Genomic DNA, 11,390 nt, shown 5'->3' with positions numbered 1-11,390 from the left:
GTCACCCCGTCTCGCCGCCGCCGCGATCTGCACGTGCTGCCACCGTACGCCGCCCGTCGCCCCACACTCCAAAACGGCGCCGGTGCGGCCGCGCCGGCCTGCCCTGACCTGACCCGTCGCCTTGTTTACGTTGTCGCTGCCTCTCCCACCGTCGCCCCACCGTACAAACTCCGTCGGTGCGCCCGCGCCGGCTTGCGTCCCCTCACCCGTCGCCACTATACGCCGCCGGTGCCTCTCCCATCGTCGCCGTCGTGTAAGTTTTTTTTCCAGTTCTTTTATACAACGAGGCTCATAACAGTATGATGGTATGTGACAGAAATCTATTTGATGCAGTATGAATATCGACGGTGTGATTCCATGTTCTGTTCAAAAGTGGGTTAGCCTAGTTGACAAACTGTCACCAAGTCAGAAATTCAGGTTTTATGAAACGGATATGCAGGGCATGTTTAGAATACCATCGATAAGGATGCGTGATTTTTTGCTTCACTTTTTACTCCAAAGTTACAATCCGAGTAGCAAAAAATTCATGGTTCAAGAGAGTTCTGGAAGTACTGCTGGATGTAAAGGTCTTATTTCATTAAGGCCTGATGATGTGTACTCCATATTTGGTTGGAAAAACAATGGAGTGGATGTTTTTGGGTTTCTTAGTACTGAAGGAGAAAAAGCAACCAAAAAAATACCAGTTAGTTTTGTTAGCAAGAAAAATGGTAAGATCATGATTGATGATCTCATAGAAAAGATTGTGAAGGATAAGAGCACTGATGATGACTTTATTCGGATGACATTTCTAGTTCTCTTAGGAACTATAATTGCACCAGTGTCTCATGAATACGTTCCGAAAAAGTACTATGCCTTAGTGAAAAATATTAAGTTGATAAGGAAGTTCAACTGGAATGCATTCACTTCACGATTCTGTTTATCGGAGATTGGTAAGCTTCTGCAGGACGGCCATGTTAGGCAGTGGCCCCAGGGGAACCTAGCCCTTTTGCAAGTACATTCTATTTATTAATTTCAACACTTTTGTTATAAAATGGCACGGAAGAACATGTAATTTAATTAGTTTATGTGTTTTGCAGTACCTATACTTGGAGAAGGTGCAACCAATCACCGGTCCAAAATATGATCCGTTGGCATTGTTGAGCCCGCTGATGAGGAACTGGACGGAAGATATGGCTGTGAGAAGAGACAAATATGACTACGAATATGGTCGTGGTGTTGGGATGGTAATCCTAGTAATCATTTTTTACATTTATGAAATAAAGTAAAGTGTGCATATGGTTTTTATGTATAATTATCTTGTTCCACTTGTAGATCGATGACAACATTACAGAGGAGTATAGGTTGAAAAAAATTGCGGAAGAAGAAGCTCAAAAAACCAAGAAAGCTAGTAGCAAAAAATCTAACGTTACTGGAACGAGGAAAGAGGGCAGTACCTCGGAGGCTTCGAGCCAGAAGCCTACTATGGACCGGATTTTGAGTGAGATGAATGAGCTTCGGAAGGAAATGCTTCGTTTGCCAGAGTTATGCGCACAGGTAACACTTGAGCACGTCTCTTTAATGTCCATCACTGAATTGAAGAACTAAGATGAAATGTTTTCTTGCAGAGGATGATTGAGAAACTGAACAAAACCGGCGTCTCCTACAAACCCAGTAACCTGGAAGAGGATGAAGAGAATCTGTACGGAGGCATTAATGAGTCTTCAAACGATGTTGGACGTCCGCAAAAAGAGTTTGTATATCAAAAAGATGATTCAGACCGGTTCCGCACACCTTCCAAAATGAATTTGCAAAAGGATGATAACGGCGTTGATGTAACTTCTCGTGAAAACACACCTTTTTACTGCACACCTGAGTACTGGGATAGTTTCAAGGGTGATATGGATGATCCTGTCCAAGTACCAGAAGTATCAGATGAAAAAGCTGCCACATCTTTAGAGACGGACGAAATCGCATCGCATGCGTCGGTTGGTTCTCAAGGAGTACAAGAGGAAGTGGAGGAGGTTACTGGCAGGCGCAAGCGCAGAGGATCACAACATGCCAAGTCTCCTTATGTGGTCCCTAAACCAAACAAACGTGCAAAACGTTCTGCCAAAGGAAGTAAGTTTTCTGTGTTTCTAATTGTTATTGCGTAACAATTATTTATGTATTTGCGTTTGTAAGTATTTGAGTGGTGCGTTACAGAATTGTTCCAAAATGGTGATGTTAACAAATCTGGTGATGAGTATGATGTGGTGAAAGCGTCCATCAAGTACGTGCGTGCGCATGAGCATTTACAAAAACATGCCAAAACAGAAATTTTCAATGATGGCATGGAAGAAGGTCTCACTGTGAGGAGAGCTTGTCAGATTATTAACCATGAGTGGCTAAGTGGCGACGTAAGTTAATTTCATATATTGTTTTACAATTCATTCGAAAATACCATTGTTAAATCTAACACATTATTTATAGGTAATTGATGCATACTCATCATTTTTGGTCGACAAAGTTAATGATGATCGTTTCATGTTAACAACTTGGAGGATACATTGGTTGCTTCACGTTAGACCCGGAAAGAAGAACGCCGGTAATGATTATGAAGCAGAGTCGCATAGAATGGACCCGTGAACAGATGTGAGGACGAGTATTTCAAAAAATCAAAGGTAAGTTTGATTGTTAACACGGTACATACATACAATATTATGTGATGATTGTGTTTTATGGTCCTTGTGATGCAGACTTACATTCCTCTAAACAAGCAAAATAATCACTGGATTACTGTCGTCATGCATAGCGGAAAAAGAGAGTTTCAGGTTCTTGACTCGTTGATGACCGGAAAACTTGACACTGTTACTAGAGAACTCGTTGAGGACCTGGTAGGTTTAACTTGCAAATGTGCATTTGGTAACATTCGTTTTCTTTAGTACACTGAATGACATGCTTTCCACCATGTTTGTTATATCTTTAGAGAAAACAACTAGCAGAAGATATCCAAGAAGCAAATGCAACCGGAATTGTGAATTATCCGGATGTTTCCAAGTGGCCTATTCAAACGTATGACATGCCAAAACAACATAATGGGTGAGTTTTTACTTCGACAGAATGTTGGTCTTGTATGTACAGTAGATATTTAATCTTCGTAAATTGTATGCACTAGGAATTCGTGTGGACTATTTCTCCTTCGATGCTTTCAAAATTGGGATGGTGACAAATGGACAGGCTTATTTTCACAGGTACGCAAGTCATGTTTGAACTACGATGTACAATGAACGTTGTGCTAACACCATTTTTTTTCCAGACCTCAATTGATGATTCAAGAGAGTTAATGATTGCGCAACTTATATTTTCGGAAAGAAACAAGCTTGATGAAGTGAAAAACAAAGTTATTCGGATATCAAAGAAGAAGAAATAGATGCGGCACGGAGGAGTTTTGCATGTGATTGGGTGGTACTGGAGGACTTTATTTTCCAAACGCTTTGCGCACTTGCTTATAAACTTTATGTAATACACTCTGCTTCTGAATAGTTATATGTAATAGACTCGACACTTTTCCAAATGTTTTTTTCTGTCCACATGATATTTCGTTTCATAAATATTATATAATGATTTATTTTGTTTACATGTTTTTTTTGTTGCCGAATAGTTATATGTAATCATGTCGTCGTTAAATTTTTGTGCACTAAACTATGGTAGCACACTGCGTTTTACTTAAAAATTATTTTACATAAAAAAATGCCCACCCGTCTCCACGGCGTTTCTTAGTAAGCCCGTCGTTATCAAGCCCAACGGGCGACTACAACAGGCGTTTCGGAGCACGCCGTGGAAACCAGGCCCAACAAGGCAGAATCGACGCGGTACATCGATGGGGTAGTAATCAGGGGAGTTCAATGCAACGACGGGAGCTGAGTATATAAGCAGGTCGTCGTCCCCTTCGGCCGGCGAGGTGGGACTAAACTTGCGTCGGCCGCGGGGCGACCTGGACACAGCCAGACGCGACGTGGGCCGGCCCAAAAAGGCACTGGACGGCGCGGTCTTCTCGACTGCTCGACGCGACGTGGGCCGGCCCAAAAAGGCTATTGACGGCGCGGTCTTCTCGACGGCTCGACGCGCCGTGGGCCGGCCCAGTTACCACCGCTGAGACGCCGCGCCAGTGAAACCGACACAAGTTTAGTCCCACCTCGACGGTCGAAGGCGACGCCGACTAGTTTATATACTCAGCTCCCGTCGTTGTATTGAACCCTCTGATTACTACCCCGTCGATGTGCCGCGCCGATGCTGCCCTGTTGGGCCTGGTTTCCACGGCGTGCTCCGAAACGCTTGTTGTAGGGTCCCGTTGGGCTTGATAACGACGGGCTTACTAAGTCACGCTGTGGAGACGGGCGGGCATTTTTTTTCTTTTTTTTTTCAACAACAGTTCACAGAGTGCTTCTTCTATTTTGATATATTTGACAGCCGACGGGACTGTAGTAAATACATGCAGAATTCATAAAATAAACAATGAATAGTGAATATTTATATCAACAACAATGTTGTCTCAACATAACAATTGTCACCACAGTAATTTTATTGTAGTTGACACAAAATAACAAGTCTGAAATGACAACGGTCCGTACGCAATAATCATGTTTCACACATAAAATACTCAACACGAACATAAATTTTACAAATGTTCTTCATATAAATGGAAGAGGTAAAACACTCGCATCGTCTACACTTGAGTCTTCAAGCCCAGTTGCTGCATACAAAAAATATGAGAATCAATGCACCGTTAATGAAACAACAAAACTGACATAAACAAATAATAGACATACTCTTCATTTTTGCTGCATGTGCTCCTGTTATGACCTAAGCCGCTGCATATGCTACATTTTCGTCCAGATTTCTCGTCAAATGCTTTAGGCCTCTCATTTTTTGTCACATCTGGGCCACCCTTACCGCGACCTCTACTGTTCTGCTTAGGTGCGCCCTTGGTGGAAACCTTTACTGGATCACGAACCAGAATATGATCTCGGTTAGGCTCAAATGGATTACTGTTCACGAAGCTTTGCTGAATATCATCTTCATTTCCCTGAATATCCTTATTCACTATAATATCATCCAGAGCTGCCATCAACTTGTCGAATAAGAAAGGATTACTGCATGCGACATGACAGGCTTCTGAAGATTTAATGGTCAACTCACTATATCTAGCTCTGTCCTCACCACTCGACCAACCCCACGCAAACAAATCACTGGTGCGCTTCACTGGCAGTCCAGCTCGTGCTTTTTTTGAGAATCTTCGCAGGACACAACACTTGGGTATCACAGGTAAGTTCAGTGCATTCAAAACATGAATAATATGCTTGCAAGGAAGCCCTTTGCGAGTCATACTTCGGCAACTGCACTTTATAGTTTCTGCCGAGTTACCTGGCGTATAGTCCACATTAAATCTGTGATCCCTGTTATTCTTCCACGCAACCACAAATCTCTGACTATCGGTCCCTGTCAGTCTATCAATTACCTCAAGCTCCTGTACCTTCTTCATATCTTGTTGCAACATATAAAAGTTTGCCTGCGTGAATGCTTTCGCAGCATACGACTCAATGGCCTGACACTCAGTCACTGTTACTGGAAGAGTCTGTGAGGCCGTGTAGTCATCATAAGCTTCATTCTCACGGAGGCGAACAATACAATTCTCGTAGTGTACAATCATGTCAACAATCGTCATACCATAGTCAAGATGAAGGTGCAGGCTGGAGTTCAGACTCTCACTCCTCTGATTACTGCGCATACCAAGGAAAAACCCACCAGACAAATATGATGCAGCCCAAAGCGTCCTCTTCCTGTACATCCTATGGAGCCATGTTTTTATTTTCTCCATCTGCCATTTGCGCACAAACGCGGCCCATCTCTCCTCAAAAACCTTATGTGTAGTGGCATAGTACAATAATGCCCTAAACTCCTTCAATGACTTGTGGTTGAGGTGTTTCTGCATATTCTTTTCAATATGCCATGAACATAGACGATGCCACACGTCAGAAAGCACCTTCCTAATAGCCCTTATCATTGCTGCATCTCCATCTGTAATAACTGATTTGGGCCTCTTCTGACAGTTAGCTTTCAAGAACGTGTTAAGCAACCAGACATATGTAGCCTCAGTCTCGTCTGAAACAATGGCGCAGGCGAATACAGTAGTGCAACGGTGGTTGTTCAGACCCACAAAAGGGATGAACGGCATTCCATACCTGTTCATCTTGTATGTGCTATCGAAGACAACAACATCACCATAGTCTAGATAATCCCGGCGTGACTGCGAATCACACCAGAAGAGGTTTTGGAGCCTGCCTTCAGCGTCAACCGTGTGCTCAAAGAAGAAGTCTGGATCTCTGTCCTTTCTGGTCAACATGATTCCTACGGCAGTATCAGCATCACCTTGTGCAAGCAATTTCATCTTCTCCCTATAGCACATGTTGTACAACTTTGTCCTCTGAAATTGTGACTTTGCATACGACCCATACCTGCTAACGATGTTGTCAAAAATGATATGTTTTCTTATCCCAGCTCCAGACATAGCTAAGATCCCAGCTCTCTCAAATGCTTTCATCTGATTATGAGATCGGAGGAAAGGGACTTCGTCCGGTCGTGCAAGAGTGTGGCTGTGATCATCGGAGAAACTGCTGACATACCAAAGATTGAGCTTTTTATCAAGCTTAACTGTCAAATGGGCTTCGCATAAGAATCGACTCTCCGGTCTAAGCCTGCGGGTCCGGCCTTCCATGGTACAGAACTTGGCTTGTCGTTTTCCTGCGGCGGAACAGAGATACCTCCTCAAGCGCGGAGTCCTTGCGCGATCCTACGAAAATTTTAGCGAGTCCTTCCTGATACTGAACCCACGTTCTCTCGCGTGCTTGTTGTAGAACGTGTAAACCTCGTCTAATGACCTGAATGTCTTTACCATCACTGCCCAATGCCTATCAAGTGACTCTTGCTGATATTCATCATAGCACATGTCAAGGTCAAACTGATCATCATCGATGTGCTCATCATTCCCGCTAGGACCATCAACACCTCCCTGCAAAATATGACATATAACCTTGCATGTCAATCTCTTCTTATATTCTTACTAACCAAAATTAATGTAAAGAACTTACTTGACTACCGCTCACACTACGAGATGCATGGACCTGCATTGTCATCATCTATATTATTACGCTCATTGTCACCATTAGCATTTATCTGTGCACATATAAAGTAACATAAGTGGTCATACAATTTTAATGTCAATCATTTCTCTACAATTTTTTCAACATACCTGGCTCACACTATCTGCATAAAATTGTTCATCTATATCATATTCCTCATCGTCAGCATTGCCATGTACCTGTACAAATTTAAAAGGACATGTTAGTGTCAAATAACTAGTTTTTGTTCAATATATTTTTGTCAACGTTCAAGGTACTTACATTACCACTGTACGATTCATCCTGACTCATATAGTTGTCTCCGGGAGGTTGGTTCGCATTCAATGACGAGGATCCATTATCGCTACCGGAATCATCACTGGCGTATCCGGTTACTTGCTCCATCTATGCACATACAAATAAGGTGTGAGATCAATGCCAACATTCCACAAAAAATCATCGCGAATACAGTAAATTCGTCAACAGTGACATGACTATGTGGCATGCATACAAATTTGAACATACAAAATCATTATGAGGTCATTAAGAAGTCACTACTCTCCTCTCTTATTTAACTAAGTAGGGAATCATTTTGCATTACAAAAATGCACAAAAATGCAATGGACAAATCAAAATCATCAAAAAAAAGAACAAAAAGAGCCATCCTAACCTACTCTGCGCCGTCGAGGGGTCCTCGCCTGGGGTCGACGCCGATGCGTTGCTGCCACCGACGTTGTGGAGGGCGCGTACCAGGACAGAACGGCGAGCGAGCGCTGGGCATTTCACCGGCGACACGGCGTGTGGTCACTACGGACGCCGTCGGTGCTCGCGACTAGACGGGCACGTCGGGGTCGACGTCGTGACGGCGGTGGACCACGGCGGCGTTGATGACGCTAGGGTTTCCTAGGCGGGGATGGGGTGTCGGTTTCACGGCGCGTGGGTGACTACGGACGCCGCCCGACGTCGTGACGGCGGTGGACCACGGCGGCGTTCATGCCGCTAGGGTTTCGTACGTGGAGTTGGGGTCTCGGGGTGGGGCGTACTTTTTTTTTCCTTTCCCGATCGCACTACCGAACCGCACGCGTACGACGCGCGGGAGTACGGGGCGCGACGTACACGGGCGGCCGGCCCTACGACGGACGGCGGGTATAGTGCACGTGTAATTTAGTATGAACAATACTACCCCTTATACGTTTATTGGGGGGTTGTACCGAAGTCCTTCTCACATATGGTTACAGAAGCACTTTGTATAGCTGGAGCTAGAGGAAAAAACAAAAGCTCTAGCGACTAGCGTCATCGGCGCGATATCTGCGAACCCAAGTCTCCCTGATGACCTGCCCTTCCATCCTGTAGCCACACTCCACCAGATGGCACGGCTGCCTCTTTCTCGCGTAATCCTTGACGGACACAAAGACATGGCACGCCGTCTCGCCGTCAGCGCTCTTGGTCGAATAGTAGTAGCAGTAGTCAGCGGCTGGCACAAAGGGGTGATGGAGAGGCAGTCCTAGATCAGCCAGTTCCGCGAGCACGTCCTGGAGCCACCTGGTAGGGAGGACGACAGGCTGATCCCGGGAGTGCTCGCGGCATGCACCCGCGCACACCACGCATAACACCCTCCTGCAGCACCTTCTGTAGACAGCGGCGATGCCCTGGCATCTGCTCTTCTCACACCCCTGGAATATGGACCTGCTGCTGGTTGATCCTTGGTGTCCAACGGTGGTGGGTGCTGCGGCGTGGTGGTCGTCGAGCAGCTCGTCGTCCGGGACGCAGACCAAGCTCTCCTCGTAAAGCATGGGGAACAGCAGCTCGTCTCCAGAGTAGACCGTCTCGATCGTTTCGTTCTTGAGATGGTAATAACCTAGTGCACGTCCCGTGCTGAGCAGGATCTTGCCTTGTTCGTTGTCGATTTGCAGCGGCACTACCACCCGGCCTGTTTTGAGTGAATAATAATTAGTAGGCTGCTGATTCCGTAGACATATCTTCAGAGCCTTCCCCCACGTGCCGTGCTGCTTGTGCATCATCACCCATACATCAAGCTCGTCTGCCTCTTTATCTGCAACCACAAGTGAAAGCATTCCGTTCAGCTCCACAAGGAAAGCGTCGTGCTCGCATCTTTGACATGGGTGGCATGGGAGGGTGGTGAATGCTCTGGCGGAGATGTCTAACGCCACAACAACACGTTCGTCACATGGCCGAATAGTCTGCTTACTCAGCCAGTATAATGTCCCGCTGATATGTGCAGGAGGCATAGCAGACACTGCCACCGGTGGTTCCCCAACAAAAGCCCAGACATCTCTGCTCCCAGTTTTGACCATGCATGCCAAGGAGCCGTTGTTCAAGTAGTGGTGCCCAATTTCGACTGCAACATGCTCTCCTCTTGACTCATCAAACCCTAGCCCGACGTTCCTGCCATCGGTGAAGCCGTTGTTGGCACAGCTATTAGTTTTAGTTTTGCTGCTGCCTTGTCGATGGCACACTAGCCTGCCACGGTGTCCTAGGCACACCATGGAGCCAGTGCAAGGATTGCACATGTAGTCATCGCCACTGCCCGTGCTTATCAAGTTGAGCCCATGGCAAGGCTTGGAGCAGATGATCTTGTCCCTGAGAGGAGTGTTTGAACTATCATGCTGCTGCTGAAGCCAGCTCTCCATAGGCGTGAAACCAAACAAGTCGCATCGGGAACGACCATCCGTGACCATACATACCCTCCTCGGCCTGCTCATGCTCATGGACATGTGCGATTGAACAAAGCTCTCGCTCTCAATCACTGTGCACCACTGCCTGCAGACCAGCATGGATTGAACGATTGATCTGACTGGAAGCCGCACTAGGGCCATGGTCAAAGCTGTGGACAACACTTGCTCCTCCTTCTCCTCGTCCTCGTCCCCTATGCGGACTAGGCTGTCCTCATAGAGAGCCAGCTGAAGAGCAGCGACAGCTTCGTTCCGGCAACCAATGGCCGTCTCAGCAACAGAGAGCATTGTCTTGGCATCCCCTGTTTCGAGGCAGAAAGAATGAACCGTGTGCCGGGAGGTAGCCAGCATTATCCTCCTCTCCCCTTTCCCAGGGCACAAGCCTAGGATGGTGATGAACCGAGGGCTAGGTACATCACGTGACAGTGACAAGAGTGGTATTTGACAGTATAGCGACCACTCCATGGTTTCGTGATCCCTCATCACCCAGATATCCAGGCAGCTTCCGGCGTGTCGGCTGTCATGGACCATGCAGAGGGAGCCTTGAAGCTCCGCGAGGTGAATTGGGACCGGCGGTAAATGCTCCTCCAGCTCCCTGCACTCTGCTGCGACATGCTCGCTTAGTACAGGTGCATTTGCTATGTCGAACGTTTCGTGGGAGACCGAGAAGTGAAGGACCGCAGCCCTAGAAGGCCCCGGGACAAGGCTTTGGCGGTTGGGGTAGAGCAACCAGTGCAGATATCCACCGGCAAACACGGGAGGCATCTTGGTCACGGTGTCATGAATCTGCATGCACTTCATCGCCGGCCTCTGGAGAGGCAGCGGCATGTTGTGGCCCCCGCCGGCGGCCGGCCTCCACCGGCGATTTGGGCCAGACAAGGTGTAAACCTCGCACGAGATGTTGACATGTCCATGGTGAAATAGATGAACAACTTTGCACTCCTTGGTCTGGTTGTCAAAGACCAGGCCAGCGCTCGAGTAGTTGGGGCGACGACACGTCGTCAGCGGCAGGCGCCTGCACTCCCCGGTGCTTGGGTTGCACACCCAGTAAGCCCCGTAACGACGAGCGTCCGAGAAGAGGAGGAGGCCGCGGCATGGCATCGTCGACACGCATAGGAAGTCGGGGTGCAGCCGGCGGCCGTCGACGGTGAAGAGCGCGTCGCTGCCCTGCAGCGAGCAGCCGTAGACGCCCGCCGGCGCGAAGAAGACGAACTTGCTGTTCCTGCGGGCGGCTGCCGCGGCGGCGTAGGCGTCCTTGAAACCGGGAGACCGGAGAAGCGCGGACCAGGCGCGGCAGACGGCGCGGAACCGGAGGACGGACCTGGCCGGCAGGCGCAGCAAGACCTCAGCGATGAGCTCGTCGGGCAGCACGACCCCGTCGGGCGGCATCTCCGCCGGGTCGTTGCCCTTGCGCCTCTTCATCTCGATCCACTACTTCCCAGGCGTCGCTTCTTCGATTCTGGGAGCCGCGGGCTAACGGTTTGCACTTCCCGTATATATGGCCTGGTCGTTGCGTTCTACTAGGATCTGGCTTTCCGACGCGGACTCCTTCTACTTCACG

The 11,390-nt window shown here is 47.6% G+C and overlaps 1 pseudogene; it reads left to right on the top strand.

Moving 5' to 3' along the window:
* The first annotated feature begins 526 nt into the window (after positions 1–526).
* On the top strand, positions 527–3,061 carry LOC119351694 (annotated as a pseudogene).
* The last annotated feature ends 8,329 nt before the right edge of the window (positions 3,062–11,390 follow it).

The sequence above is a fragment of the Triticum dicoccoides genome, chromosome 1A, assembly GCF_002162155.2.
Source record: "Triticum dicoccoides isolate Atlit2015 ecotype Zavitan chromosome 1A, WEW_v2.0, whole genome shotgun sequence".
NCBI classification, from domain to species: domain Eukaryota; kingdom Viridiplantae; phylum Streptophyta; class Magnoliopsida; order Poales; family Poaceae; genus Triticum; species Triticum dicoccoides.
Note: the sequence above shows the minus strand (reverse complement) of the source record. Positions and strands in the feature narration are given on the sequence as shown.